At 42.3% G+C, this 25,056-nt stretch overlaps 1 protein-coding gene across 3 annotated transcripts in view; it reads right to left on the reverse strand.

Annotated features, from left to right (window-relative positions):
- The window catches only part of FHL2 (four and a half LIM domains 2), a 54,470-nt gene that overhangs the window by 24,883 nt on the left and 4,531 nt on the right, over positions 1 to 25,056 (reverse strand). Inside the window, exon 1 of one of the 3 annotated variants that reach the window (XM_048326554.1) lies at positions 12,826 to 12,924. The exons of the other annotated variants lie outside the window; for them this stretch is intronic. The gene's annotated coding sequence lies outside the window, so the exon portion shown is untranslated. Of the gene's footprint in view, positions 1 to 12,825; positions 12,925 to 25,056 lie in introns of those variants that run through there. 3 annotated transcript variants of the gene reach the window in all.

Raw genomic sequence — 25,056 nt, forward strand, 5'->3', positions numbered from 1 at the left:
TCTTCTCCTTTGTGGAGAGGTGCACATTTTTACAAAGACCAAGCGTGCGGGCATTCCCTTACGAGCATTCAGACCCCAGCCTAGTTTCTCTCCACCCTTATTTCTTGCCAAGCTTCCCCATAATCAGGAGGAAAATGAACAAAAGCAGGGGAAATCAATGAAACCAAAACCATCCATCTTTGTGTAAGAGAAAGCCAAAGGAACAGATTGTCTCAGCACATGCTCAGTATCCAGTCGAGAGCCCTGCCAGTGTGCACATGGTAGGAAGAGGGGGAACTATTAATCCCACTATAACCAGGAACTACTTTTTCTGATACAAAATCCAATTTCATCTATCAACCATTCTAGCAGAAACACATTCTGCTAATCAAAACAGTGAGGGTCCTGGGAAACCTCCCGGAGGGAAGAATTTGGATCAGAAGCTCATGGGAGATGTCCGCTCTCTGCAGCTTGAGGGGTAGGCTGGGAAGGCATTTTGGGGTAATTCTTCAGTAATGACTGGTGCTTGCCAAAGGGAGGAGCTTTAGTATGAATGCTTTCAACCTTAAGGAAAACCAGAAGGATAAAAATGTAAAGCCCATTAGCCTGAGACAGTCTTGCTGTTGCTTTGCATCCAGAAGACGCCAGATGGTCCAGTTTTGGACACTGGGTTCTGGCATGTGCCTGAGCAGTGGTGTAGATGTGCACATGGGTTAGATAAGGGTTTCTCCTGCAAAACAAACTTATGCCAGAACCCTGACCTGTACTTGCTGTCCTCTTATGCACCCAAATGTAGTCAGATTTGGAATGGGGGTGAAATGTGTTAGTTAGTCTCAGTGCTACTTCAAATCTAGGAAAGCACAGAATAAAATGGTGGAAAAGGGCCATTCTTAGTTCTTCTATCAGAAGCTAAATCTCCTTTACAGATGTGAGTTATTTTGATGATCAGCAATGATCTGTTTGTCAGGTGATCCAGCCTTTGCTGTTGAGTTTTCAAAACACAGGCACCATGCCCTGGAGGACTGACAATGGGCATACAGGATTAAGGATGCCATGACAATTAAATCTTATTTAAATCAAAGCTGCTGCACTCCCCAGCCACATGGGGAGTCCCTGACTCTTCCCTTGTATTCGCAGTGGCACTGTAAAATGAATTAAACCAGAGAGTAAACAATTTTCACTGAACCCACAAGCTGCGTTGGAGCTGCACCTGTATCTTGGGAAAGCTACTGGTTGGATTTCCAGCCCCATCAGTGACTTGCTAGATGCCCTTGGATGAGACTTTTCATCTTTCTGTTCTTTAGCTTCACCATCTGTAAATATAAAGCTCAGGACAGCCAAACGCATGTGTAAGTTGTGAACAAATTTACAAAGGACTAGTTAGAGCATAAACATAATAGGAGTAATAGTTTCTTTCTTTTAGATTAAACTATTGCACAGTGGCAACAATGATAATTTATTTCCATCTTAGTTACTGTTCTTACCTCAGCTCTGATTTAGTAGTGCACATTAAAGAGAAAGAAGGCCTTGAAGGTGATTAGAATTGGGATATTTGATTCAGTTTATTTCCAAAGTTTTCTAAACAAACTAAATATTCTGAATGTGTTAATTGATTTTTTTCAATTTCCATGATATTTTTATTTCCCCATCTCTCCATTGACAGCTACTGCAGCAAGTCTGACAGAAATTTTTTGATGATCCCTGTGGTCATACAAGACAAGTGTGTTCCACAGTTACAAGTTTAAATATATACTGGCTCCATCTGAAGTGATTTAGTTTATCTGTTGCAGCTCTGGGTTGACTTAGGGGAGCTAAGGTAATTTTTGCCTAATTTAATATAACACCTCTGATTCCGTGAAGGCAGAAGAGACTCTGCCAATTTACAACCCATTGATTTGTGGGCTCAATATGGGACTTGACACTCAGCAGCTACATCAAGATTGTGTGGAGCTGTGGAAGGGGTGAGGAAGGTTACCAGACAGCTTCCCTCATCCCAAGATGAGGTGTATGCACTCCACCAAACACTGCTAGGGAAGGTACAGGGAACATCAGACCTCTTAGCCTCCTTCAGTACCACTCACTCCACATTTTAGCTGGCAAATAAATATTCATCAGTGATTGGCAGCAGCCCCCAGCCCCTTTCCCATCAGAATCAAATCCAACAGGTGTGGGTGGGTGGGAGACCCCCAAATTTAATTAATTTTCAGAGGGATGGGGAGGAAAGGGCAGGGGTCCTTTCACTAACAAATTTATTATGTAACCCACTTCTTATTTTTCCGTATATATATATATATATATATATATATATATATAATATATATATATATATATAATATATATATATATATATATAATATATATATATATATTATATATATATATATATATATATAATATTTTATTTTTACTGCATTGGTTCTCTGATATATATATATATATATAATATTTTATTTTTACTGCATTGGTTCTCTGATGATCCCAGCAGAGATCAGGCATCTTCAAGGCTTCAGAGGAGTCAATGCAATGAAAACAGGGGCAGTGCTTCCAACAGGGGGCCTAAATTAAGAGTGGAAATGCAAGTACCATACAGTGATTTAGAAGCTTATCCTATGGTTTATATTCTGCTCATGTACATAGCATTTACATAGCATATATTGCTTGTTCTTCAGTGGTCTGTGTGTTTAACAGGTTAATTCTATGTGTAGAATGCTGTACCTCTATATGGGAAAAAAGGTGGAAATATTATCCTTTTCATAGCAGGACTTCTCAGTGATTTTACTAAGCCTTCATAAGTCTCACTTCAGCTACTGGGCTGATGCTGGAATAACTATAATTTCAGCACTTATCTCCTTTTCTGTCTGAAAAGAACGAACTAAGAAAAGTGGTGGAAAGAGACAGCTGGAAGTGGAATATTTCTATTTCCCCCAGTCTGAGACACAGAGAAATATAATGTCTCTGAGAGAGCAGGGGAGAGGAAAATATACACTTTTAGGTTTGAAAATGGCTAAGCTACTGGTTGATTCTTTACTCCACCAATTTATCCTGGAAACTGTTAAGTTACTTTATCAGAATTGAACTAATCTCCTTTTGGATGCTTGAATCTGTATAATACAAGCTTCAATTGAATATGAGAGGGTGCATTTAGGAGAGCTGCTATTTTTGGCACTACCACTTAGGAAGTAGTGTAGACTAGTGCAGATGTTGCATTTTAGTTCATTAAACCTAAAATAACAGCCAGGCAATATTAAATCTTCCTGAAATTTCATTCTCATAAGATGGTCACACATATGTATTTTTCCCAAGATTATGACGAATATGCAAAGGATAAAAAGGTTTTTTCAGCATGCATTTTCTTTCCCAGTTCAGTCTCCAAGTCACAAGGCTTTTTGAAATATTCTGACCTTCCTTTCATCCCCTAGGTGACTTGAACCTCAAGTAGAAAGACACATCAGGTAAGAAATACCAGGGTTTCACAGATTCTGATGAGGGAATTACAGACATCTTTGGACAATCCATTAAAATCATCCCAGCCAAGGCAGATAGAGAAAGTCTGGCTGCTTTGGGATGATTCAAGACTTATATTATTGATGTTTAGCCTAAACCAATGTGGAAACATTAGTGGTTTAGAAACTCCAATCTAATCTGTAAAAAAGAATACTTCCATGTTTACTTTATTAATATGTTTGAAGAGTTTTCACGTACAGTGTTAAACAATTTTCTACAGTAATTTAGAGAAAGGTGACATGGTTCAGTAGCATCAAAGACCTTCTGTTTTTTAAAGGAAAAGCTATCTTTAGAAGGATAATATGATGCTATGTGATAAGATAGATGATTGAGACTCAAATCCAAGTGTGTCTCTGTGACAGAAAGGTCTGGGATGGAGCCGAAAGCATTTTAGACCATTATGGTCAGTTTGGACAAAGATTTCATTAATTTTTTAAAGTTAGTCAGGACTTTCAATCCAGTTAGTCCCAGTTTCATTCAGAGAAATCTATCTCCTAAAAGAGACATCCCAAAGTGAATGTGGCAGTGAGACACTGGTCACCATGGGGTCTGTCACTTTCTGTGTAATTGCTACCATGACCTGCTCTCTGTGGAAAATTGAGATGTAAGAGAGAGTTTGCAATGGATGACCCAGGCAGAAAGACAGCTGTGTCCCTTTTTCTGCTACTTTCATCTCTCCCAGCTGAGTAGACAAACAGCTTTTATCACTGATGTGCAGAGGAACACAATTTGATCACAAAGGAGAAGTGTAGTGGTGCTTGATGAAGAAGCAGACAGAATACCAGAAGACACTTCAGGGATCAACCCAGCATTTAAAGGAATGGTATCTGCTAAGGAAAATCCCTCTTGTTGACGGCTGAGTTTCCAACAGCTTGGAAAGCTGAGGCACCATGTTACAGGACTGGCAGGTCCTTCACTGGACAAGCAACATTGTCAGACAATCCATCCTAGGACCTCATGGATTAAAAAAAAGCCATACAGGCCATTGCAGGATAAAGACAGCCCATCAAACAACTCCCTAAGCAGTAGCTGTCTGTACCAAGTGGGGCAGCCACCCTGAATAGCCCTCACCAGGCTGAGAACTGCATAAAGAAGAAATAATGAAGAGTTAAAACACAGAGTGTGAAAGACAACAATTCTTATGGAATACAGTCTTTCCCCCTACTTTCCCTAGCATCCTTTCTCCTTTTTTCCCCTTACTAAGGAACAGATAGTGCCTTTAATTTTAAGGAAACTAGAGTGAAACATTTTGGTCCTTCCCATCTTCACATTCCTTCTTATTCTAAGTGTTCAATAAACTCAGCTCCATAATTTTTTCATCTGTAACCAAGGGTAGAGATGTTGGTGGCATGTGTTTGGAAGTGCTTTGGGATAGAGAGACGACCCCCAACAACAGGTAAGGGGTCTTCAGATGATTCTAAATGATGGTAGAGCAGAGACCTATGCATAGGTCTATGTTGCTTCTTTCCTCTGGATTCAACTTGACTGCCAAGCTGGTCCTGAATGTGACAGACAGGAAGAGACTTTTGGGTTTCCTACTCCTGCAGATGGAATCTGGGATGTCAAATTACTACAGACGTTGCAGTAATTGCTGGTCTTCTGATCTGGCAAATATTACCCCTTAATTTAAGATTTATTAATTTCAGTATAATCATGATTTATTATTCCATGTTCCAGACGCATGAAACAAACACACTGTGATTGTTCCAAGCAACGAATCGCTCTGTGTTCCTGACAGCACCAGACTTGCTATTATGTAAAAAATAGCTCACATTCCCTGTGGTGTTCCCAGCAGCACACTTAAGCAGTTTTAGGCAAAATCCCCTTTCCATAGTCCTCCCCCTCTCACTGCCCCACTGCTCATAGCTTTTTCTCCAAAACCTTACTTCTGTGTGTATAATTTGCTTCTGCTCCTCTTAGCTCTTTTTCTGCCTGCATCCCTGATATCTCTTATGACCCTCTGGAAATAACCAACAGCAACATTTGAGACTACCATTTCACTTTATCTGACAACCAGAGGCCTCAGGAACTTCTGAGCAAAGAGAGGTTCGAAAAACGGAGTAGTTGGCAGACATCTTAAGAACTTATCTAATTTCCAAGGCAGAAGTAACAATGTCTAACTCATTCCTGGCAAATCTAATTTGCCCTTATGGATTAAAATTACGACTCCACAACCTCCACAGATGAAGGAAGGAAGGGAGGAAGGGAGGAAGGGAGGAAGGTTGGTTCAGACTAAAGTTTTCAATCTAACATTCATGCCTACAAAGGATGAATAGTGTCAGGCAGAACTTGTCATTTGTAGCTATTCAGATCACACCACAGCAATATGAGAAACACTGAAGAAAGGGTTCCTCCAATTTGTTATGCTGCTCTTGGGAAATGTCTTGGGAAGAAAGTGAGAAGAGAATGTAATGATATCTCTTCATAATACTCTGCCAGCCTCCAGCAACTTTTGGCTTGGGGGTTTCTCAACCTGGAGGCAGCATCCATACTGAGTATCACTTTCATGAGCTTGCAGTTCCCTCCTGATCGCCTGAAAGAAAATTCACAGTTTCCAGTAACAGATAGCTCTACTCTGTGCTGCTGAAGAACCATCTTCCTTGTGTTAATTTTGAACATATTACCTACTAGTTTCATCTGAGGCCTCTTAGGTCTTACCTTTGGAGATATAATGAGCAACTGATCTTTATTCATGTGCTACAGGCTGTTCACACCTTTGTCAATCTTTATCATATCTCCCCTCAGCCATCTCTCCTAGGCCAGGGAGTCCCAGTCTACCTATTCAGTCTGTATGAAAGCTACTCCTCATGTCATATCATTCCTCCTCAAACTGTTTCAATACAACAATTTAGTTTTTCAGGTGATGTGGCCAAAACTTTAACATTCAGTTTACTTTTTTGGCTGCTTGTGACCAGTGTACGTTCTGTTGTTTTGGGGTTTTTTTTGTCAATCTATATAACCTCTAAATTTCACACCCTGGTAGATATCTCAGAACCTCAGAACCTCAGAACATTACTTTACAGCTAAAGTTACATTTTTGCCCCACGTTCACTGTTTTATGCTCATCTACATTCATTTTAAGATGTTGTTCTAGTGCCCACTCATCCTGTTGCCTAAGATCCTTTTCTCTTATCCTGTTTCTCAGTCTTAGAAGAATTTCCACTAATAATCTCCTATTAATCTCTTTAATGTAAAACCTGTCTATCTTTCAATTTATTTTATGCAATACATGAAAATATCTTCCCTCTTATCCTATTACTGCTTAAGTGTTTTTAAGAGTGTGTGGTGAGGGCCCTTACTGAAGACATGGAAAAGGACAAATAGGCAGATGCTGTCAACCAGAGATCTCCTGTATCTCCATGCTGTTTATTGTCTTACAGGAACCTGATGGATTTGTAGAACATTATCTCACCTCACCAAGCTGTATTGAATTTGTCCCAATGTGTCATATTTACCCAGCTTCTCTACCCTGCATAGTGATTTCTACTAAATTTGTCATTCTTACCAGGCTCTATTTCTCCCGTTTTCTTTTGGAAGCATTTAAAAAGGCTGATGCTGTATTGGATACATTCAGGTGCTCAGTTCTAAGTCTGTTTTAAATAAGAGGCCACGGACTATTATTATTTCAGCTAATTCATCCTTCAGTCCCTTTAGATCTGTTGGATGAACACCATCTGGTTTTAACATTTTCTTCCTATTCATTTTCTTTATTTGCTCCACACCTCTTCTACAGACACCAGCTTGAAATAGATCCTCTGACGACACACATAAGGAAGCATTCTGCTGCAGAAAGCTCTCCAAGTTCCTCACAATGAACACAGGAGCAAAAAAAGGAGATCATTTAGCCTTTTCTGTTACAGCCATCTCTTCCTCAAGGACTGGTTATCTGTTGGCCCTATCATTCCCCAAACCCTTTAACTTGCCTAATATTCAAAAGAAGCATACAGCTGCAAATCACTTCCCAGATTACTTCAGACTCATAATATTTTGATGTAAGTAGAAACAGTCACCCTCTCCAATCTGACCATGACTGGGGATATCCTATTTTGCAGAAAGACCCTTCTGTACGGCAACAATTATTTTTCTTCCCAACTATTGTTTGTATATACTACAGATAAAATGAGAGAGTCTGAGATGTAGGCTCAGACATATATTATGATTGAGTATATGAGCTTAGATTGTGCACTTTGAAGTAGAGTCCTTGCTGTTGATCCTCTTAGGCCTGTGCTTACTTTGAACCCTATAAATGCTCAGGCCCTTTAAATAATAGGATTAAAGAAATCATTTGTTTGCTGATGTGAATTTGGTATCTAAAACTTCACATAGAGCTGAAAAAATATACCATCCATTGTCAGCCTGATAGGCATATGGATTGTGTTTGCCCCTGCCAAGTTTATATTCACATGGCTGTCTAGTGGAGTTGCTGTCTTAATGTAAATGAAATTCAAACGTTGTGAGTAAAATGAAGGAAGGACTTGCAATAATGGCTTGTCTTGAAGATAAAGTGTCTCTTGCTGGAAGATAAGTAATTTTTATGAATCATTAAAGAGGAGTCAGAACTCACATTATGAAGCAGTGCTAGTCCTTTTACTTATCCCTAATGTCTAAAAGTCCAGTGAGTCCCAGCTGGGTTGCTACAATGCAAATGCTTTATGTGACTGAGCACTGCCCATCTGTCTGTCCCTGAAGAGCCTGTCCACAATGATGCTGACTCTTCCTTATATCCAGAAGGATTTCCAGGAACTCCTCATTTGCAAGGAAGAGTTTCTAACACTTGGATATCCAGAAAAAAATGTGGAGAAGGGACTGGCTTGTCTGGCAGCAAACACAGCACTGGCAGACAGTGGGAACTTCACTTGCAGGAGAGGGCAGAGGAAGACCTGTGAGGAAGGAAGCTGCTCTGCCTGAGTGCCTACAGCACTTCCACAGCCATGTTCACACTGCTTCTTCTGCTGGCTTTCTCTGTGAGCATGCCCTGGACCCAGAGCTGTTTGCTCTTTCCTTTAGCGATCTGCAAATCCACCCTACATTTGCATTGGTGAACACAGGGTGAAAAGGCAGAAAGGAACCATGGCTGCCTCAGATCCGGCCCTTAGAAGGCCCTTACTTCTCTTTTCTGAATTAGGAAAAAGTGCTATTTTTCTCCCCTTAAAGGATGTTGAGAGAAGAAATACTCAACAATGTGAAATGCAGGCCACGTTAGCGCATAACACACAATGTGTTTAACCTGTGCTCAAGCGAATTCCTGAGTGGGGCTTACATGGTGGAGTTAAAAACTACAACAAACAGAGTTTGTTCTGAGAAATTCCTGTTTTATTGTTCTGTACCAAAAGTGCCATGCTGTATCTCTCTCTTTGAATCCTAATTAGTGTTCCAAGCCCCGAGTGTCCCACTGCCTTCTACACCCAACGTGGAGCCTGTGAGATGTGTTGCAATGGAAACCATGCATAGGAAATTAGGATACACAGCCTTTAAAATATGGGATAAATAACAGAATAATGGGCTTCTGTGTGGCGGCATCTATGGCTTGCAGGTATTTCTGTGTTTTCATATGGTAATCTCTAGGCATGTTGGGCTTTGCTTCCCTAGCCACTGACTACCAAAAAGGAGCACTAGTCAATGCTGTCAATGTTTTCCTACAGAAAACATGCAAATTTCTAGGGAGGCTTTGGTGAAAATCTGCTTAGCTTGACAGGGAATATGCTGGTCTGAAAGCCCATTAGCTTTGATTATGGATTGTCTGAGACAACTTCTGTCTCCACGTATGTGCCCATTTTATTCTCATGACAAAGTACTTCTTTTCCTTTCTAAAGGAGAGTTTTACTCTAATTTTTTGTGATATGGGAGTTCCACAGACACAGGAAAGAAAAGAATATTATAAAAGAGAACCTGTATAAGTGGCCTTATAAAAAATATTACTGAAAATATGAAGTGAAATTGAGGGAATTTTTTTTTCTTCTAGCTCTTTCAGTTTCACTAATTCTTGGTAGCATGTCTTAACAGTAGCCATTAAATCAACCTGCAGCAGAAACATTTTGAGTTTTATGGAGCTGATGGATCCCTTTGAAATATCTATGGTCGTCCTCCTTCCATGTTTGTCAGAGGGAGTTGGGCAAAACCAGGCAATATTGCTCCAGCTGCTTTCAGAAAAACTAGGACTCTGTGTAACATGACCTATGCTTCTCAAAGCTGATCAGTGTTAGGTCATGAACATTGTTGAAACAGTGTGAGATTTATCAGCATGAAACTGTACTCATTGTGATATAAAGCCAAAGATAAAATATTGTAGTCAGTAATAATTCATCTCACTGAGAAACAACTGTGTCAGAGTGTCTGTGGTTTGGTTAGACAACACACAGCTACAGAAAAGGAAAAATGGTAAGAAAACATATGAAAATGCACTTTTGTGGTACAAATCTACACGAGTTAGGAGGAAAAGGAGGAAAAGAAAGAGATGTGAGTTTTGTTAAAATAATCCATGGATGCTTCTGAGAGAACTCCCATTGATATCTGTGGGGCCACAATTTCACCCCCAAGTCAGTAATCACAGTCACTTCCTTCTCTGGCTTTCTTCCTTGTAAAATAGCCTTTTACATTTTCTGTATTAAGGAAGTGTTTGAACGAGCCTGCCCCCTCACAGCCTCTTGCCAGCTGCAGTCAAAGGTCTGCCTTGTTCTGATGGCTTGCTGTTTGGAAGGGAAAAAGTAAAGTTATTCATACATTAATTATATTTTTAAATGCTAGGTAAGAACAAAGTATTATTGTTGGAAAGACTGCCTTTAGAATGGCCTCATTTTGGAAACAGGCTTTGGGTCTTTTTGTTGAATTTCACTTTTAAATTCAAATCCAGTGAAAAATCACAGCATTAGTATGTATGTTCCTGCATTTTATTCCAGCTAAAGACTTTTGGCGAACAGAGTTTTTTTAAAAAGCTAATGCTTTGCTGTACATGATTGGAATGCTGCTTCTGCTCCTTGTTTTTAAAAGGGAACACTGTCAATACACCAGTGGCTGCAGTACTTTAACACTAAGTGCCCAAACAGGATGATTTTCTTATTTTTATTGTTTTAGCCTGAGGCTTGGAAGATAGACAAAGAATTTGAGGACATGAGAAAATTTCTAGTATGCAAGAGGCAGGACTACTCTATTAAAAAATACGAGTTTTGTACGTGTTTTCTTTATTGCACAATTTACTGTGCAAGCACATCAGTTTAGCTTAATAGAAAGATCTTGTAATATCCAGACGAGTGAAGGCAGCTGCCATGTCCACTGGTCCCGCTCTAAAACACTGCACTCTCTGGTGGGATACGCTGCCTTTGAGCTCTAAGTAACTTAGGAAACTCATCTCACCAGTGCTGGGGGCCAGAAGATTGGAGGTCTGAGCAGATCTGACCAGACCACAGTGTAGTGGCAAAATGGTGACTGCTGGAGAACAGGGAGACATGTGGACGTGCTGGCTGCAGTGTCTGGAGACATTCCAAGGCATCCATGTGGGGACAGTAAGTACCAGTATAAGATAGGTGCATGTGCAGACAGTTTGGTATTTTATATTACTTTATTCTTCCACTTACGTTGTGTGCTGTTCTTGACCTGAAAGGTGGAGCAAACTTGTCCCTAAGCATGTTGTCTCAGTGCCATCTACACTGTCACAGCCCCCACCAGGATAACCCTGGAAAGCTAAGCCAGACATGACATATTACCTGAGCACATCAATCATGGCAGTGAGTGCCCATCACTGGTGAGGTTGGATACATGGGGGCAACCTTGGAGGCCATGTCTTTACTCAAACCACACAGGACACCAGGATGCTCCCAGGCACTGAGATTCAGTCAACCATGCTGGCTTGTTGATGAGATGCCATGTAGGGCTCTCCCCCTGGGCATGATCTAAGAGAAAATCCTATCCCTAGGACGTGTTTTGGATGTATTCACTTGATTTCAGAGGCCATGAGTGTGTAATGGCTTGGGCACAGCCCCAGGGCTGCATTTGCCACAGGAGCACTGCCAGGCACATTGTCATGGCAGAGCCCAAGAGACAGCCCTGGGACCAGACCAAACCGCTGCACCAATTGCACCGAAGTAAACACCTACCTCTCATCTAAAGTCAGTGCATCTCCAGCAGCTTTAGACCAAGTAATCATCTACCCTTCTGCCTTTGAAATCCTAATGTAGGATCTGACCTCAATACCAAACACTTTGAAGTGGGCAGTCCTTTCCTACAAGCACTGGCTTTGGGTCAGGTCTAAGGAGTTCTACTCCTCATGGTACCAGGGACCTGAGATCCTGTCAAAGCCTGTGAAGGATTCAGCATTTTAAAAAAAACTTTCTTTCATTTAATTTCTTGAATAATGGAATAGTACACAAACTCTAGTGAAATCTGTGATAGCTTCTGCATTTAGGCTAAAAGTAAATTAATATTTCTTACCTCTTTGTCATATTTTGTGATCTTTGGATTTAAAAGCCTTTGGTTATAAGAATATTTATAATAAAAATGTATGTGTAAATGCATCTAAACAAATGTACACACATGCACAAATAATCTTATTTTCCCTAAGAGGTGCTCTTTTATTGTCTTCATTTGAAAATTAATGCTCTCTTGAGATGAGGTTAAAAGCAATTTAATGTTACAATATCCTGATTATTGGCATTTGGCAGTTATTGCTAATGCTATTTTACAGGCCAGTTTTGATGGATTCCTGCTTTGACATCCAATTATGATTCAATGCTTCACTTTCTTTTCCCTTTTCCCTCAGATGCTGTAATCCATAACAAGTAATTGTTTAAAATATGAAATCAGCAAGTATCGCCTGTAATTTTCCTTTTTTTCTTTCATGGCTACTAGGAAATGGTCTGAAAGAGGAGAAAAGAGTAAAATGTTCCTTCTGTTGTCCTCTTTTTTTTCTACTATTTATTCATTTTCCAAACATTCAACATAAAGAAGAAAATGCTGATAGAGGGGAAAAAACTCCAAAAACTCATTAAAAGCTTTCTGTCTGAAGTAATTCAGTTTGCTCTTCAAACCAGGGAAGTGTCTATAGTTAGATATGGCTGTGTTCCTTGAGAACATGAAGATATGACAGTGTATTATTAGTGAAGAAACTAAAGAGCAGCTGTTAGTTAGCACCTGGTTCGCAACAGCAGAACAGGAATACAAAGAGAGACTCTCTGTGTGTGCCTTGGTAGCAAGAAAGAAGCAAACATCTTAAAGTCCACTCTTCCCGTGAGAAAGCAGCACTCCCCTCAAGATGTCTATGCAGAGCCCTGAGAAGTGATGGCAAATAGTAGCTGGAAAGGAAAAAAGGGCTCAAAAGACAGTGAAAATCAAAACAAGGCACTATCTTACCTTGCTGCAGGTCAGTGCTGCCTCTGCTCAGGAGTCTGTGAACGACAGAGGACAGGACAGACTTGCCTCTTTATTGGATTGCCCAAACTCTATGTTTCATAATTAGACAGTTGGGCATCCGTGCTTCGGGTGAGCTATAAATATGATATCTCCAAAGCAGCAGCCATGGGCAGGAGATAAGGACTGCAACATCTCTGTGCTAACCAGCCTTTTAAGGCATCATGGCTAGAGCTGCATGAGGGCCCCGATGGAAAGGGCTGTTGTGCTCTTGAGTAGTGCCAGCCCATCACTTTGCTGCATTTGGGAGTGCCTTCAGAAGGTGCTGCAAGAGACCCCAAGGAGATGGTGGTACTTCAGGGCTCAATATTTTGGCTGAGATATGAGAAACTCTAATTTATTAATCAGATTATTTGTCAGGCCTTTGGGATTGACAGAAACACCTTAAGAAGTGCTGACTGCTCTGTGGATGTAACAAACTCTAACACCCCTTCATCTGTCTGTCTGTCCGCCCCAGGTGTGCAGCCCTGTTGCAGGGTAGTTTGTGTCTTGTGTCCTGCCTTGTTTTTGCCCTGCATCTCCTTGCACAGGAAGCTGTAGTGACGCCTCACTACAAAAGACAGCAACTTTAGAGATTAGCCTGACATCACAAAGTCAGGCTGTGTTGTCAGTAGCTCAGTGGTGAATTTTCTCCCTTCCTGCTGCAAGGTAAGTGTGATGATGAGTGAAGGGGACACTTGTACGTGAAAAAAGCAAGAGGTTTGAGATGGAAAAAAGCTCTTCCAGTAGCTCCCATGGGGAGAGTCTTGCTGGGTGTGGAGGAAAAGCTGTCCAAGCAAGGCTCAGTGTAGAGGTGGGGTTACAACCTGCCTACCTCCTTGCCAATATTGGGTCCATCTCTGCATTTCAGTGTACTTCTGCAGAGGCAGTTGTAGCAGAGACATGGTCCTTGATACAAAATTGAACTGTTTCAAGGGGAGGAAAAGGAAAACCTCTTTAAGATGGGGAGGTGAAGAAACAGCAGCAGGCAAATGACTCTCCTTTCCACACCAGCATACTCATCTGAGGAAGTACTGTGCTGTTGAACTGAGGCTGCCAGTTTTTCCTCCTCCTGGCTGAAGAAGCAGTACTTGATGAGGGATTCAATTTCTTTGCTGGATTTATTTATTACTTCCATGGTCCTGAAGAAAACCTCATTCCCTTCATCTCCCTCTTTTCTCTCTTTTCTTCAGGGGTTTGTTTGAGCAATAGTCCTTAGGACTCTCACATTGTCTCTGAGCAGTTTGGGCAGCAAGTGTAGGTCAAGCTGCAGAGACTGGATACTAACACAAACTGTGTGCCAGGCTTTTTGGCATGACAAACTGATTTATGGTTTGACATGGAGCCCAGTCAGGTTCTATGGTTTTAACTCCAAACCAATGAGAAGTTGGCATCTGAGGCATTCATCCTAACATTAAAAAGATCACAACAGCATGTCCTCAGCCTCTGCCAAGCAGCATGATTTGACAGCCTCAGTCAAGCCTCTGGGAGAAAACGACTTTCACACATCTCCTTTTATCCATGCAGAAATGCCTAGCTTCCAAGCACTGTGGATGAGGAGCATGGCCTAGAGACTTTGGTTAGGGAGATAAGAAAAATATCCCACAGATTCCTGGGGAAAGTATTGTTCCTCCTAGATCTAGTGCTTTTTGCCTCATGTTCCTTTAGCTACCATGTAAACAGTCCTTTCACATTTCCTAGAACAATAAACAGTTATGAAAAGCTGTTTAAGAAGCAAAAATGGGGTAGTTAAGGCATATGTTTGGACAGCTCTGGAAAGCCTCAACCTTTTCATGTTAGCCAATTTTTTTGTTTGCATGATTCAAAGGTCCGGCTGGTGTTGTAGAAACAACATGGATAAATGATGGTTGTCCCCTGGCCCAGTCCAGGATGTTCTGAGCACTAATGACATGTTTAATCCCCAGGTGTTAGCCTGACTGCAGAACATATTTGGATCTGGTGTACACATCCAGCACCTAGGGACCAGCTTGGGATAAATGTTGCCTTCCAGAACACTCAATCTAAAAACCTGAGAAGGTGGATTACAGATCTGCTAATGCAAACATTACTGCTTTTCCCTCTGCTAAGAGCAAATGTTCTCTAAAGCTGGTTACCCCACGTTGTCCCACTAGTGTCATTTTGGGTGCTGCTTTACTCTTGAGGAGCCTCACCAGGGAAAGGACTCCTTGCAAGAGGATGCTGCCAGAAAGCTAAAGCATCAGCAACATGTCAGGCCTTGATCCTGTGCTCCTGGCAGCAGGTAACAGCTGAGCCACTTCCTTGAGACGGGCAGGGGAATGCCCCCACACTCAGGGCACCAGCACTTCCAAGGTACAGAAAGGTGGCAGGCTAACAGTAGAGGAGAGGTATTCCTGTGGATGTTGTCAGAAGCAGAGACATCTCCAGGTGTCTCAGCTATACAGTGGTATTGGAATTTAGCCTTTATGAAGACGGATGGGGGCTGAGACTCTCTATCCTAAAGCAGTGATGGTATTGCTTGGCACAGGCCCCCTTGCCATTTCCATGGGGCAGTAGCCTTGCTGCTTCCACGACTAAGGCACAGGCAGGCAGCAAAGCAAGAATTTCAGCAGGTTCCCTACTCCAAGGCAATGGGATGTATGTGTACAAGAAGAGCTGCTTTACAATCACAGAATCATTTAGGCTGGAAAAGTCCTTTAAGATAATTGAGTCCAAATGTGCTTTAGAAATAGAAAGGAAATGCTGCAAGCTGTAAAGCACAGCTCCTGTGGAAACCATACCAAGGTGCCACTAGCCATTCATTGCTCTGAGGTTAGAGGTTTTAGCACTAATCCCTCTCAATCAGGATTCACCCTGCCGTTCTTTGCAAGTCACAGAAGATGCCAGAGTCTGGGCATCCAAGAAGAATGTAAATGTTCAGGATAGGTTTAACAAACCAAAGTCTAACTAGCTTGCACTGGTACTGTCTTTACTAAAAGAAGAGCTCTACTAATAGATATTCATAGGAATTCATAGGAATCTGCCCTTGCTGTCCTGACATTTGTGTTCATGGCAGGTAGCACAGCGATTAAAACTGTGTAATGATGTTGTTGAGCCTTTAATCTAATTTGGGGGATTTAGAGGTGGGTTCCATACATATGATATTGACTGCCAGAGACTTAGCAGCAGAGCCAGAGGGGAAGAGGGCACCTGTGGAGATTGTGCTGGTAGTTGATATTTTGCAAACACTTCACACTCAGGTCCTCACAGTGAGGAAGATGGGATTAGCATTTGCTGTTATGAACAGGGGATTCATCTGTGTTAGCAAGACATCCGCCTGTCTGCTTCTTCTAGCCCTTCACAGCCACAGGTCACACCAATGCCTTCCAAATTAGACACCTGCACATAAAACTGCACACCTAGCTCCCCCACACCTGGGGGAAGAGCATGCTCAAATGCCAACCCCCACGGAAACCTGCCCACAGCTTTGGCCATCATCTGACATCTTCAGGCCTTCCCAGACCTGTGAAAATGTTTGTGGCAGGCAGCATTTGGGCTCTAGCAACAGCAGGCTCAGGGATGCCAGTGAACTCCACATCTCTGGGAATGGGGAGTACCTGGAGGGTCCCAACCCCATGTCTCTCCTGGTGGGCATCTCTCCTCGTGGACACCATTGTGCTCAGACTGTGGAGTACAGGTGAGATGTGGGTGCTTTCGTATGAAGCAGCAAAGCATGGTGATTTCCAAGGGCCTCATCTCTGCCTGATTTCCCCTCCTGCCCTGTGTTTTGAGCTGAAGCTCCAAGAAGATGTCATTGCTGCATGATATGCTCAGGCTTGAGAGCAGGTTGAAACGCTCGGAGCCCTGTGACCCGCATGTTTTCCATGGATACTCTCATCAGCAATTCACCTCTCCCAGTTTTTGCCATCAAAAGCTGGCATTGGGTGTAAGCCAGTCATCTGTGTGCTTTATATTGGGACTGGAGGTGCCTATCTCCTGCTGCTCACTACCTGGTGAGAGAAGATGGCTCACACCAGACTTTCTTTCACATAAATTTGGTCACCAGATAACTTTTGGTCACTGAATTTGTGTGAAATATGCCTCACTCAGCATGAGATGCCCTGGCTTTGAGTAGTGTGCCACAAAAATGCCTGTGTTGGGTGAGATGTAGGTTAACCTAGCCTATTTTCTTGCTTCCAGCCAGCAGTTCGTGCTTTGGAATATATATATCCCAAAACAGTTCCTTGAATTCCCCACAGGTTTTGGGTTGGGAACTCTCTGGGACAGAAGCAAATTATATTTAATGACCTTGATGCATTTTTTTTCCTTTTCATTCAGTGAATTTCCTGCTGTTTCTGATCCCAAACTTGAGATGTCTGTTCTCTCCCGTGCCCAGCCTCTGCAGCTTGTACCCCGGTGGCTGTCAGAGCTCAGAGCACAGGCAGGAGACCTTCCCCTAGCACAAACAATGCCACGTTTGGGTAAATGATGCAGATGTGCCTTAGTTTGAAAATTCAGATGCCCAGCTCTGTCAAAACCTCTAAAACCAAACTTTGCGTGGAAAACTTAGGGAAATTTTCCCTTTCTGCCTCTCTCCTTCCTGTGTCCCACTCACACTGAGGGAGATGAATCCAGTCCCCAGGCTGCCTTTCTGCACCTGCTTAATAATGGCCCCATGTCTCAGGGTTCATTCTGCAGACCTGATGGCACAGCACTGACAAATGCCCTGAGTAAAGAGAGAACTGGGTGGTGACTCTTAAGCCAGAGGAAACTCTGGATATATTTTCAGAGTAGAAACGAAGTTGGAAAAGCAGAAATCATTTCTTCTTCACTCCTCCATTTATGTGTCCAGCAAATATCACAGCTCACAAAAGGTCACTGCTCTTAGCAGCTGTTTCATGGCTCCATCTCTGCCCTTTCCCATTTTGGCTGAAATACTCGTTCAGTATGCTTTAGCTGCTGTTTTTGGATCATGCTAAGACTTCTTCAGTCCAAAACTAAATCTACCCTCATAATCCACCAAAATAAGTCCTTACAAAGCTAAGCAGGCTTCACTTAACAATAATAAAACCTTTTGTGGTTTTTAGTGACAGAGGAATCCAAGTGATTGCCTGAGTTCAAAGCAGATGAGAGGAGCAATCCCAGTAACATTGAATTTTGGTGCCCTGTTTGCCAACTTACTTGCCTGTTTGAACTAAAGCCTTTACCCCACTCTACCTAACTCCACCAGTGAGTATATGTGCAAAAAATTCTTTCAGGACTCCTTTTAGAAGAGATGCATTTTCTCCTGAGGTAACCCTTATCTCAGAGAAGTACAGCGCTGTGACGCCAGCAGCGGGATCAGGAGTTGCCGCTAGCAAAATGAAGAAATCAAGAGCCCAGCCTGCTTTGCCTGCCTCCAAGTACGAGGTTGTTTGTATGGATCAGGAATTTTAGCCTAAGCAGTTTTATTTTATCATGCACAAAGACAAGAGCAGATTTTTGTAATAGAAGCTGTAAATTGCCTTAAGCATGGGTGTAATCAGCAGCCCCCCCATAATAAGTAATAATAATCCCAGCTCTGACATTAATTCATGGTGTGACCTTGGACATGACACTCACATCCGTTACCCAACCTGGCAAGAACATTCAAGTCCCACTGAAGGACAGAGATGGTGCAAGTGCCAAGTGCTTTGAAAAGTAATCAAATTAAGCTCCCAAGGGCTCAGGTTTCCCACTTGTAGGGGAAATTTTGGAAGAGATGACTGCTCAAGAACAAGGTCTGAAAAATACACTGAGATGATAAAAAACCCCAGCCCTCAGTGGATTGGAGTTTTCCACACCTCCACAGACAGTAAAAGGATCTTTCTGTCAGGAGCAATTTCTCTACAAAAAGTCCCATGACTGATAGCTCTTTCCCCATGTCTTTTGACTCAGGTTTCGTGCTGAGGGGTACCTGGTCCCCAGAAGAGGTCCTTCAGCACCTCAAAATCATCCTGTCTGCACCCATTACTAACCTATTGCAGTCAATAGGTTGTTCTTAGGCTATATAAAGTAGGACTTCAGATGTAAAATTAGTATGACATTCTACTACCTTCAAAGGCACTTCCCAAAACAGTGTGCAAATAGAAACTAGGATAATGCAGCTGGAAATGGTGATAAATCTAAAATCTTGCACAAAAATATTTAAGCCTTATCTGTGTCTGCTCACTGTGAAGTAGGGCAGTAACCCCCTTTCTTGATATTGCCCTAATGTAATCCTGGTGGCTCAGGTTAGCCTGCTGAAGGCCATCATGTGCAATTTGAAGCAAGCCCAGTGACATTAAAAAGTTGTGTTTATGAAGAGCAGCTGCTGGTGTTACAGGGTATGTCCTTCCTTCCCCTGAAGACACAACCAACTGGTAACTCAATCTTTGCTAGAACTTTGCTGAAAGAAGTGCGGCCTAGGGCTACCGTGTACCTGCTAGGCTCTTTAGCACAATGAGAAGAATTTCACTGTAGAGCCTAGATTAGTCTGGATGCAAGCGCTCAGATTAATGTCCAACCTGCCACCTGCCACTGCCCTAGATCCTGTACGTGACTACAATAAACTTCAAATGCTTCTTTTCTCTTCTCATTGGGTCACTTATTTTCTCATCCATGACATAAAAAGTCTGAAGATGATTGAATTAATACTTCATCTGTTTCAGTGATGCCTTTCGTGAGAGCTCATAAGGATCTCACTGGTGGATGAAAAGAGTTATGTATATTAAAACTGCCAGTAGTTTTATGCTTAAGTTTAACAGACAACATGATATTTAGCAGGAGGACAGCTCCTTATGCCACCTCAGTTGAACAATAGCTACTTCTGGCACCATCAGGGTTGTTCAGATCTTTCAAAAACAATTCAAAGACAAATTATCAGCTCTATGGGCATGCATTAATTTGAAAGACTTGACAGACATATTTAGCTATTAAGTTTTTGGAGCACAGAAATCAAAAGCAAAGCATGCTGAGCAAGTACATGACATGTCTTTGCTATATGGACCTTCTCAGCCAAAACTAGCTAAATTTTTGCACACTGATCAAAAGAGCTCTCTAATTTTCAAATTGTTGGGAAAAAAAACCCCACAGTGTCTTTCCTATGCTTTAAAAAAATGCACTTACATTCAATATGACTGAAGGACAGTGAGATTAGAGTCTTCATCATGCAAAATCTGCATTCTGTTTTTGCACATACCCTGGCAATGAATTTGCTGACCTTTTTCTAATGCTACCTGTATGCATACCTCACAAAATCATCATCCAATGTAACACTAGACCACCTCAGTATTACCACAATTTTCTTTGCATTTTCTTCCACGTTCCACCATCTCTTTTCCTCTTAGCTGCTATGGCTGGCACACTACGTCTCCCCTGCTTCCTTTCTGCCCCAGACACCTGCAGTGTCAGCACTGTGGTCTTCCAACCTCCCCTCTCCACTCAAGCCATGAAACCTGCAAGGTAATCCTTTGAATTGCTGCCTCCTTAGCATCCTTGCCACCACTTCTTTCCCCTCAAGGATTAACAGATGTTTCCTCAAAACACCTGCCATTTTGCACCTTCCCCTCATTCCCTTCATCTCCCCATTTAACCTTATTTCCCTACAGCACATTATTACTCTTCGTTTGCCATTGACAAATGTCCTTGTGGTATTCCTCACCTATCCAGCCCCGCACAAGCTGCACGTCTGGCCCCGTTTTGGCAGGGTGTGCCAAAGCAGGGCAGGAACTGTGACCATCTGTTGCAGCTGTTGTTTTATGGCTCCTCGCCGCACTGGAGCAGCCCCCGTCTCTCAAGCAGGAGGGCTGCAGAGGGCAGTTGAAATCAATAAATCACCCAGACATGCCAGGTATGCCCAGGGATAGCAATAAGGGCAGCTGCTGAGTGTAACCCAAGCACATCTTGGAAAACACTTCCGTAAACAAATCTGCCATTGAATTTTTGGGCGCAAATATTAAATATTCTGGACAGCACGCTGCCGAGATGGAGACGAGAGGTTCACAGCTCTCTTTGATCTGTGATTGTGCTAAATTTAGCTCCTGCTCAGCAGGCAGCAATGCTTCTTCCCATCTTTTAGGAAAAAATTGCTCTTTTGCAAGAATGTATTGAGAAGAAGGTGTTTTTCTGAGTCTCTGCATGAGCCATGGGCATTACCTGCAGTTTGAAATTGATCTTGGGCCTGAACAGATTCAGTAGTTGCCAAATCTAAACAAATATGAAAAGAAAGACCTCCTGGCATCATAGAGTCTAGAACTAAGGGAGATGAACAAATAGAAAGAAAGTGAAATTGTTATCTCTGCCTTGCATTCTGAAATGCATTTAGAGCATTCAGCTCTGCATATCATCACAACAAATCCTAAAGCAAGACTGGATCCCAGACCTGTGGTCTCTCTGACTGTGATGCTGCTCTGGTCCAGATCTTTTGTTATGTCAGGAAGGGCTCTGGAGACAACTTTGCCTTCCATAAATAAAATTTTTAGTAAAAAAGATATTGACTATTGGCAGATATTGATGATGATATTGATGATGATAAGGAGAAGGAGAAGGAGGAGGAAGAGGTGAAAGTGTGGTAGGGAAAGGCCAGGGGATCCCAGAAACACAGCTCTCGAAGTACCCTTTCTGGCACTGTTGTTTTAAAGGACTGAATTGAGAAGTCTTTCACATATGGGACCTTTGCTGCTATGATGAAAAATGACTTGCATCATCTCTCCATGTGACTCAAGCAGTTCTGTTCCTTTTCAAACATGTCAGCAGCCCAAATTGCTCAGCTTTTTCTTGGTAGCTCTGTAGATTTGAATGCCAGAATCTTATTGAGGACAACCCTTTCTGTATAACACTGTCCAGCCAGCAGTGCTTGTGAAAAAATGAAAGTTATTTTCTAAGTCAAAACCATTTTTCACAGAGATGTGATCATGTTAATGTCAAACGACCCAAGATTATTCCTCCTGTACGTGTGACTATTGCAGAGGTATCTATAGCCCTTACAAAAGAAGTTAAAACTTCTGCCATCAGCAACTGGTTTTGAAACTTTGCAGGTGAGGATTTTCACCACTGTCCCATATGAAAACTAAACACAGGGACTGCTTGATGCATCAGCTAATATGAATCCTGGATTTGGGAGAACAGATGAAAAATAAAATTGTGTTAATAGAATATGGAGTATGATAAATTATTTTTGGTTTTAATGTTTCCCGGAAGTCTCTCATCCAGTGCATCAAAACCTTTGAAGGAAGAGGATGCCATCTTGGTGTATTGCAGGGTCATAGATCATGCCAAGCATTTTCATGTCATTTTCATCCTGAAATAATTTGATTGCCATTAATTCTTGTCTCAATACAGTCAAGATCTAATTAACTACATGTATTACCACCGTTTATATCTGCTATGATTGTTAACTTATTCATATATACTAGCTGGTGTTTTCAGTGTATAAAAAATTAATGCAAGGAGGCCTGAATCTTGCTCTGCCTTTGAGGAGAAGCTCTTCTTCACAGTCAACATGCATTAAGGTAAGTAGCAAGATATTTGGTCTGGGCAGAAGAACACACCTATCCAGCAGGCACCAGCACTTCCCAGCTCAGGCAATGGCATGAGTGGGAGAGGTGTGATGAGGACCTGAAATACCCTAGGGGAGAAAAGAGGTGTGCAAGGACATGCATACCCCTGAATAAACATCCCTTCTATGAAATACATGCTGTGGACCAGGTCTTGCTTAAAGACAAGTTTCCAGCTGAAAGGTATGTAAGCATGCTGAGAGCATTTTAACAGGATAAAACAGATAACAGAATAATCTGTCTGCAGCTGTAAGTTTTCTTTTCTTTAGGCACAGCTGCCTCCAAATAAGGAGATTGTAATGCTGATCTTTGGATTCCTGAATAAATTCATTCCTTACTTTATCTTCAAGCCTGTCTGGTGGTAGGAGTGATTTAAGGATAACTGGCAAGCCACCATCATTCCATTCCCATACAAGCCACAATTCACTAAAGGGGTGTGGATGATTCTCCTAGGAAAGATACAAAGCCAGAGGTAGCCAGATGCTTCTCCACAAGTTGCATGAGACATTGTGAAAGTTGATAATGAGGCTTGTAAAGGAAGTCTTCTTGGGACACAGTCCTCACCTCTGGAAAGCTGGAAAAGTGCCTCAGCAAGGATCTCCATCAAGTTCAGGGTGCTAGGGTTGGCTGAACTTTGTGATCTTTGGGATAGAGAGGAGGCTGCTGCAGCTCTGTGTTCATGGGTCCAGCCTGTAGTGAGGCTGAGCATATATTCCTGATAGGCAGACACCCACATGAGCACAATATGCACATTGCTGGATATGCACATGCTGGATATCCACATGCACATGGATCAGCACAAAGGGGAATCAGTGCTGTTATCAGTATCACCCGCACTCACACAAACATGAGCAGCACAGACAGCCCCACCTTGTTGCCCCTCTCTGGGGAATCAGGTCTGAAGGCTGCTTCTGGGATATAAACACAATGTACGTCACTTCAGGACATACTTCAGGAGCTGGTCGTAGACACCCTGTCCTCCACTTGGCACCTAGCTCCCAGTCTCCTCCAGCTTGGATCTATGAGCCTGAGAGGTTTGTGATTCCTCTCTGGGTACTGGTACTCCCTAATCCTACCAGTCTGGTCTGAAGCTTGGCAGCACTCACACTAAATGGCTCAGGACAGAGAATACACCCTCAGAGAAGACAGGTAGAAATAAGATCTAGTGAAAATACCAGCTAGGTGGTGGTGTAGAAGCACCATCAAGCTCCATCAAGCAAGTGTACACTCAATTGGGCCCTTTTATCTCCATTCCCCCTCTATTTCCTCATGTTTGTTATCCCCACAGTTCATCTCAATTCCTTCATTTTTCCACTTCTGGTCTTTCCCATCAGCATCCCTTACTGAGACCCACATATTCCCACATTCCCCTGAAAACCTACTGTGAGACTTTTTATCCAAGTCTCAAATTGTCCCTCCTGTGCATACTGCATTAAGTCCTGCATCCTTTTAGGCATTATCTCCCTATCCTGTGTATGGCTCTCTGACCTGTTGGGCTGTCCCATCATGGGGTGTTTCTTTTCTGTTGATGGTGGTAGGGAGTTGATTCACTTGGGCCCTATTTTCACTGCTCAAGTCACTAGGCTGCCTCCATCTGTCATTGATCCTTGCTGCTCTTACTGTTTACTTCTTTCTTACTTGCCCTTTAGACACATAATTTAACACATAAAACCTAAAGTTGCTCTTTGGGTGGCTAATAAAAGTAAAAGCCAAGCAGAACTTCCCATAGGGAGCCATACTACATGCTCTCTTGGCACTCCTGTCTCCACAGACTATATCTAAACAAAGTAAAAGTACCTCTTAAGCACAGAGGAATACCTGGATCTCCAGATCTGCTTGCATGTGTAAGACTAGGTTTCCACAAGTAATTTTGATGGATTCCATCCTGGAATGTCCAACTTGAAGTACATAAAAGAAGCATGATTTCTAGGGGATTCAAATGCCAATGAAAGTCAGTCCTCTGAAAGCTTCATATGCCCACAGAACAGAATCTATCCCCTCCCCTGGAAGCACAAGTGCTGCATTTGTCCTCAGCACCTCTGCCTCACATACTCCTGGAACTGAAATAACCCTAATTGCCATAATTTAATTAAACTATCAGTTTGAAATGTCTGACTGTTGTATTGAGACTGCGTGGAAAATATGAGGGCAGATAATTGTGTTAGCTAGGAATAATCAGACAGCTTGCAGTGTAAGAATAGAAAGGCTGATGTTAAGCACAATCCAAGCCAACAAATCCTGAGGCTATGGCATTAGGCTGGTCCTGTTGTGGACTGCTGAAGAACTGAGGCTGTAAATGTTTATTTTAAAATGGGCATCCAAGGTGTGCTCCAGATGATTTGTTACTCCTTACTGAGGTTCTGTGTACTCCCTCAATAACCACTATTGACATTAGCCCAGCCAGTGCTTGCTACAGCCTGAGCAAAGCCATTTGTAGGAGGGAGAGTGCAGGACCTGGGCTGACTGTTGGCAACATCCTTAGAGACTAACCACAGTTAGGGAGGCTTTGGCCTCTTTTATTTATACTCAGATGACTAACCACAGTTAGGGAGGCTTTGGCCTCTTTTATTTATACTCAGACAGCTTTTTTCTTTACAGGCATTATGTTTACTTTCACCTCACTCAAACTGCACAGCTGTCCTGTGAGAAAGGAGACCTACCGTGGCAGCTGCACGACGCTCTC

The sequence above is a fragment of the Corvus hawaiiensis genome, chromosome 2, assembly GCF_020740725.1.
Source record: "Corvus hawaiiensis isolate bCorHaw1 chromosome 2, bCorHaw1.pri.cur, whole genome shotgun sequence".
In the NCBI taxonomy this organism is placed as follows: Eukaryota; Metazoa; Chordata; class Aves; order Passeriformes; family Corvidae; genus Corvus; species Corvus hawaiiensis.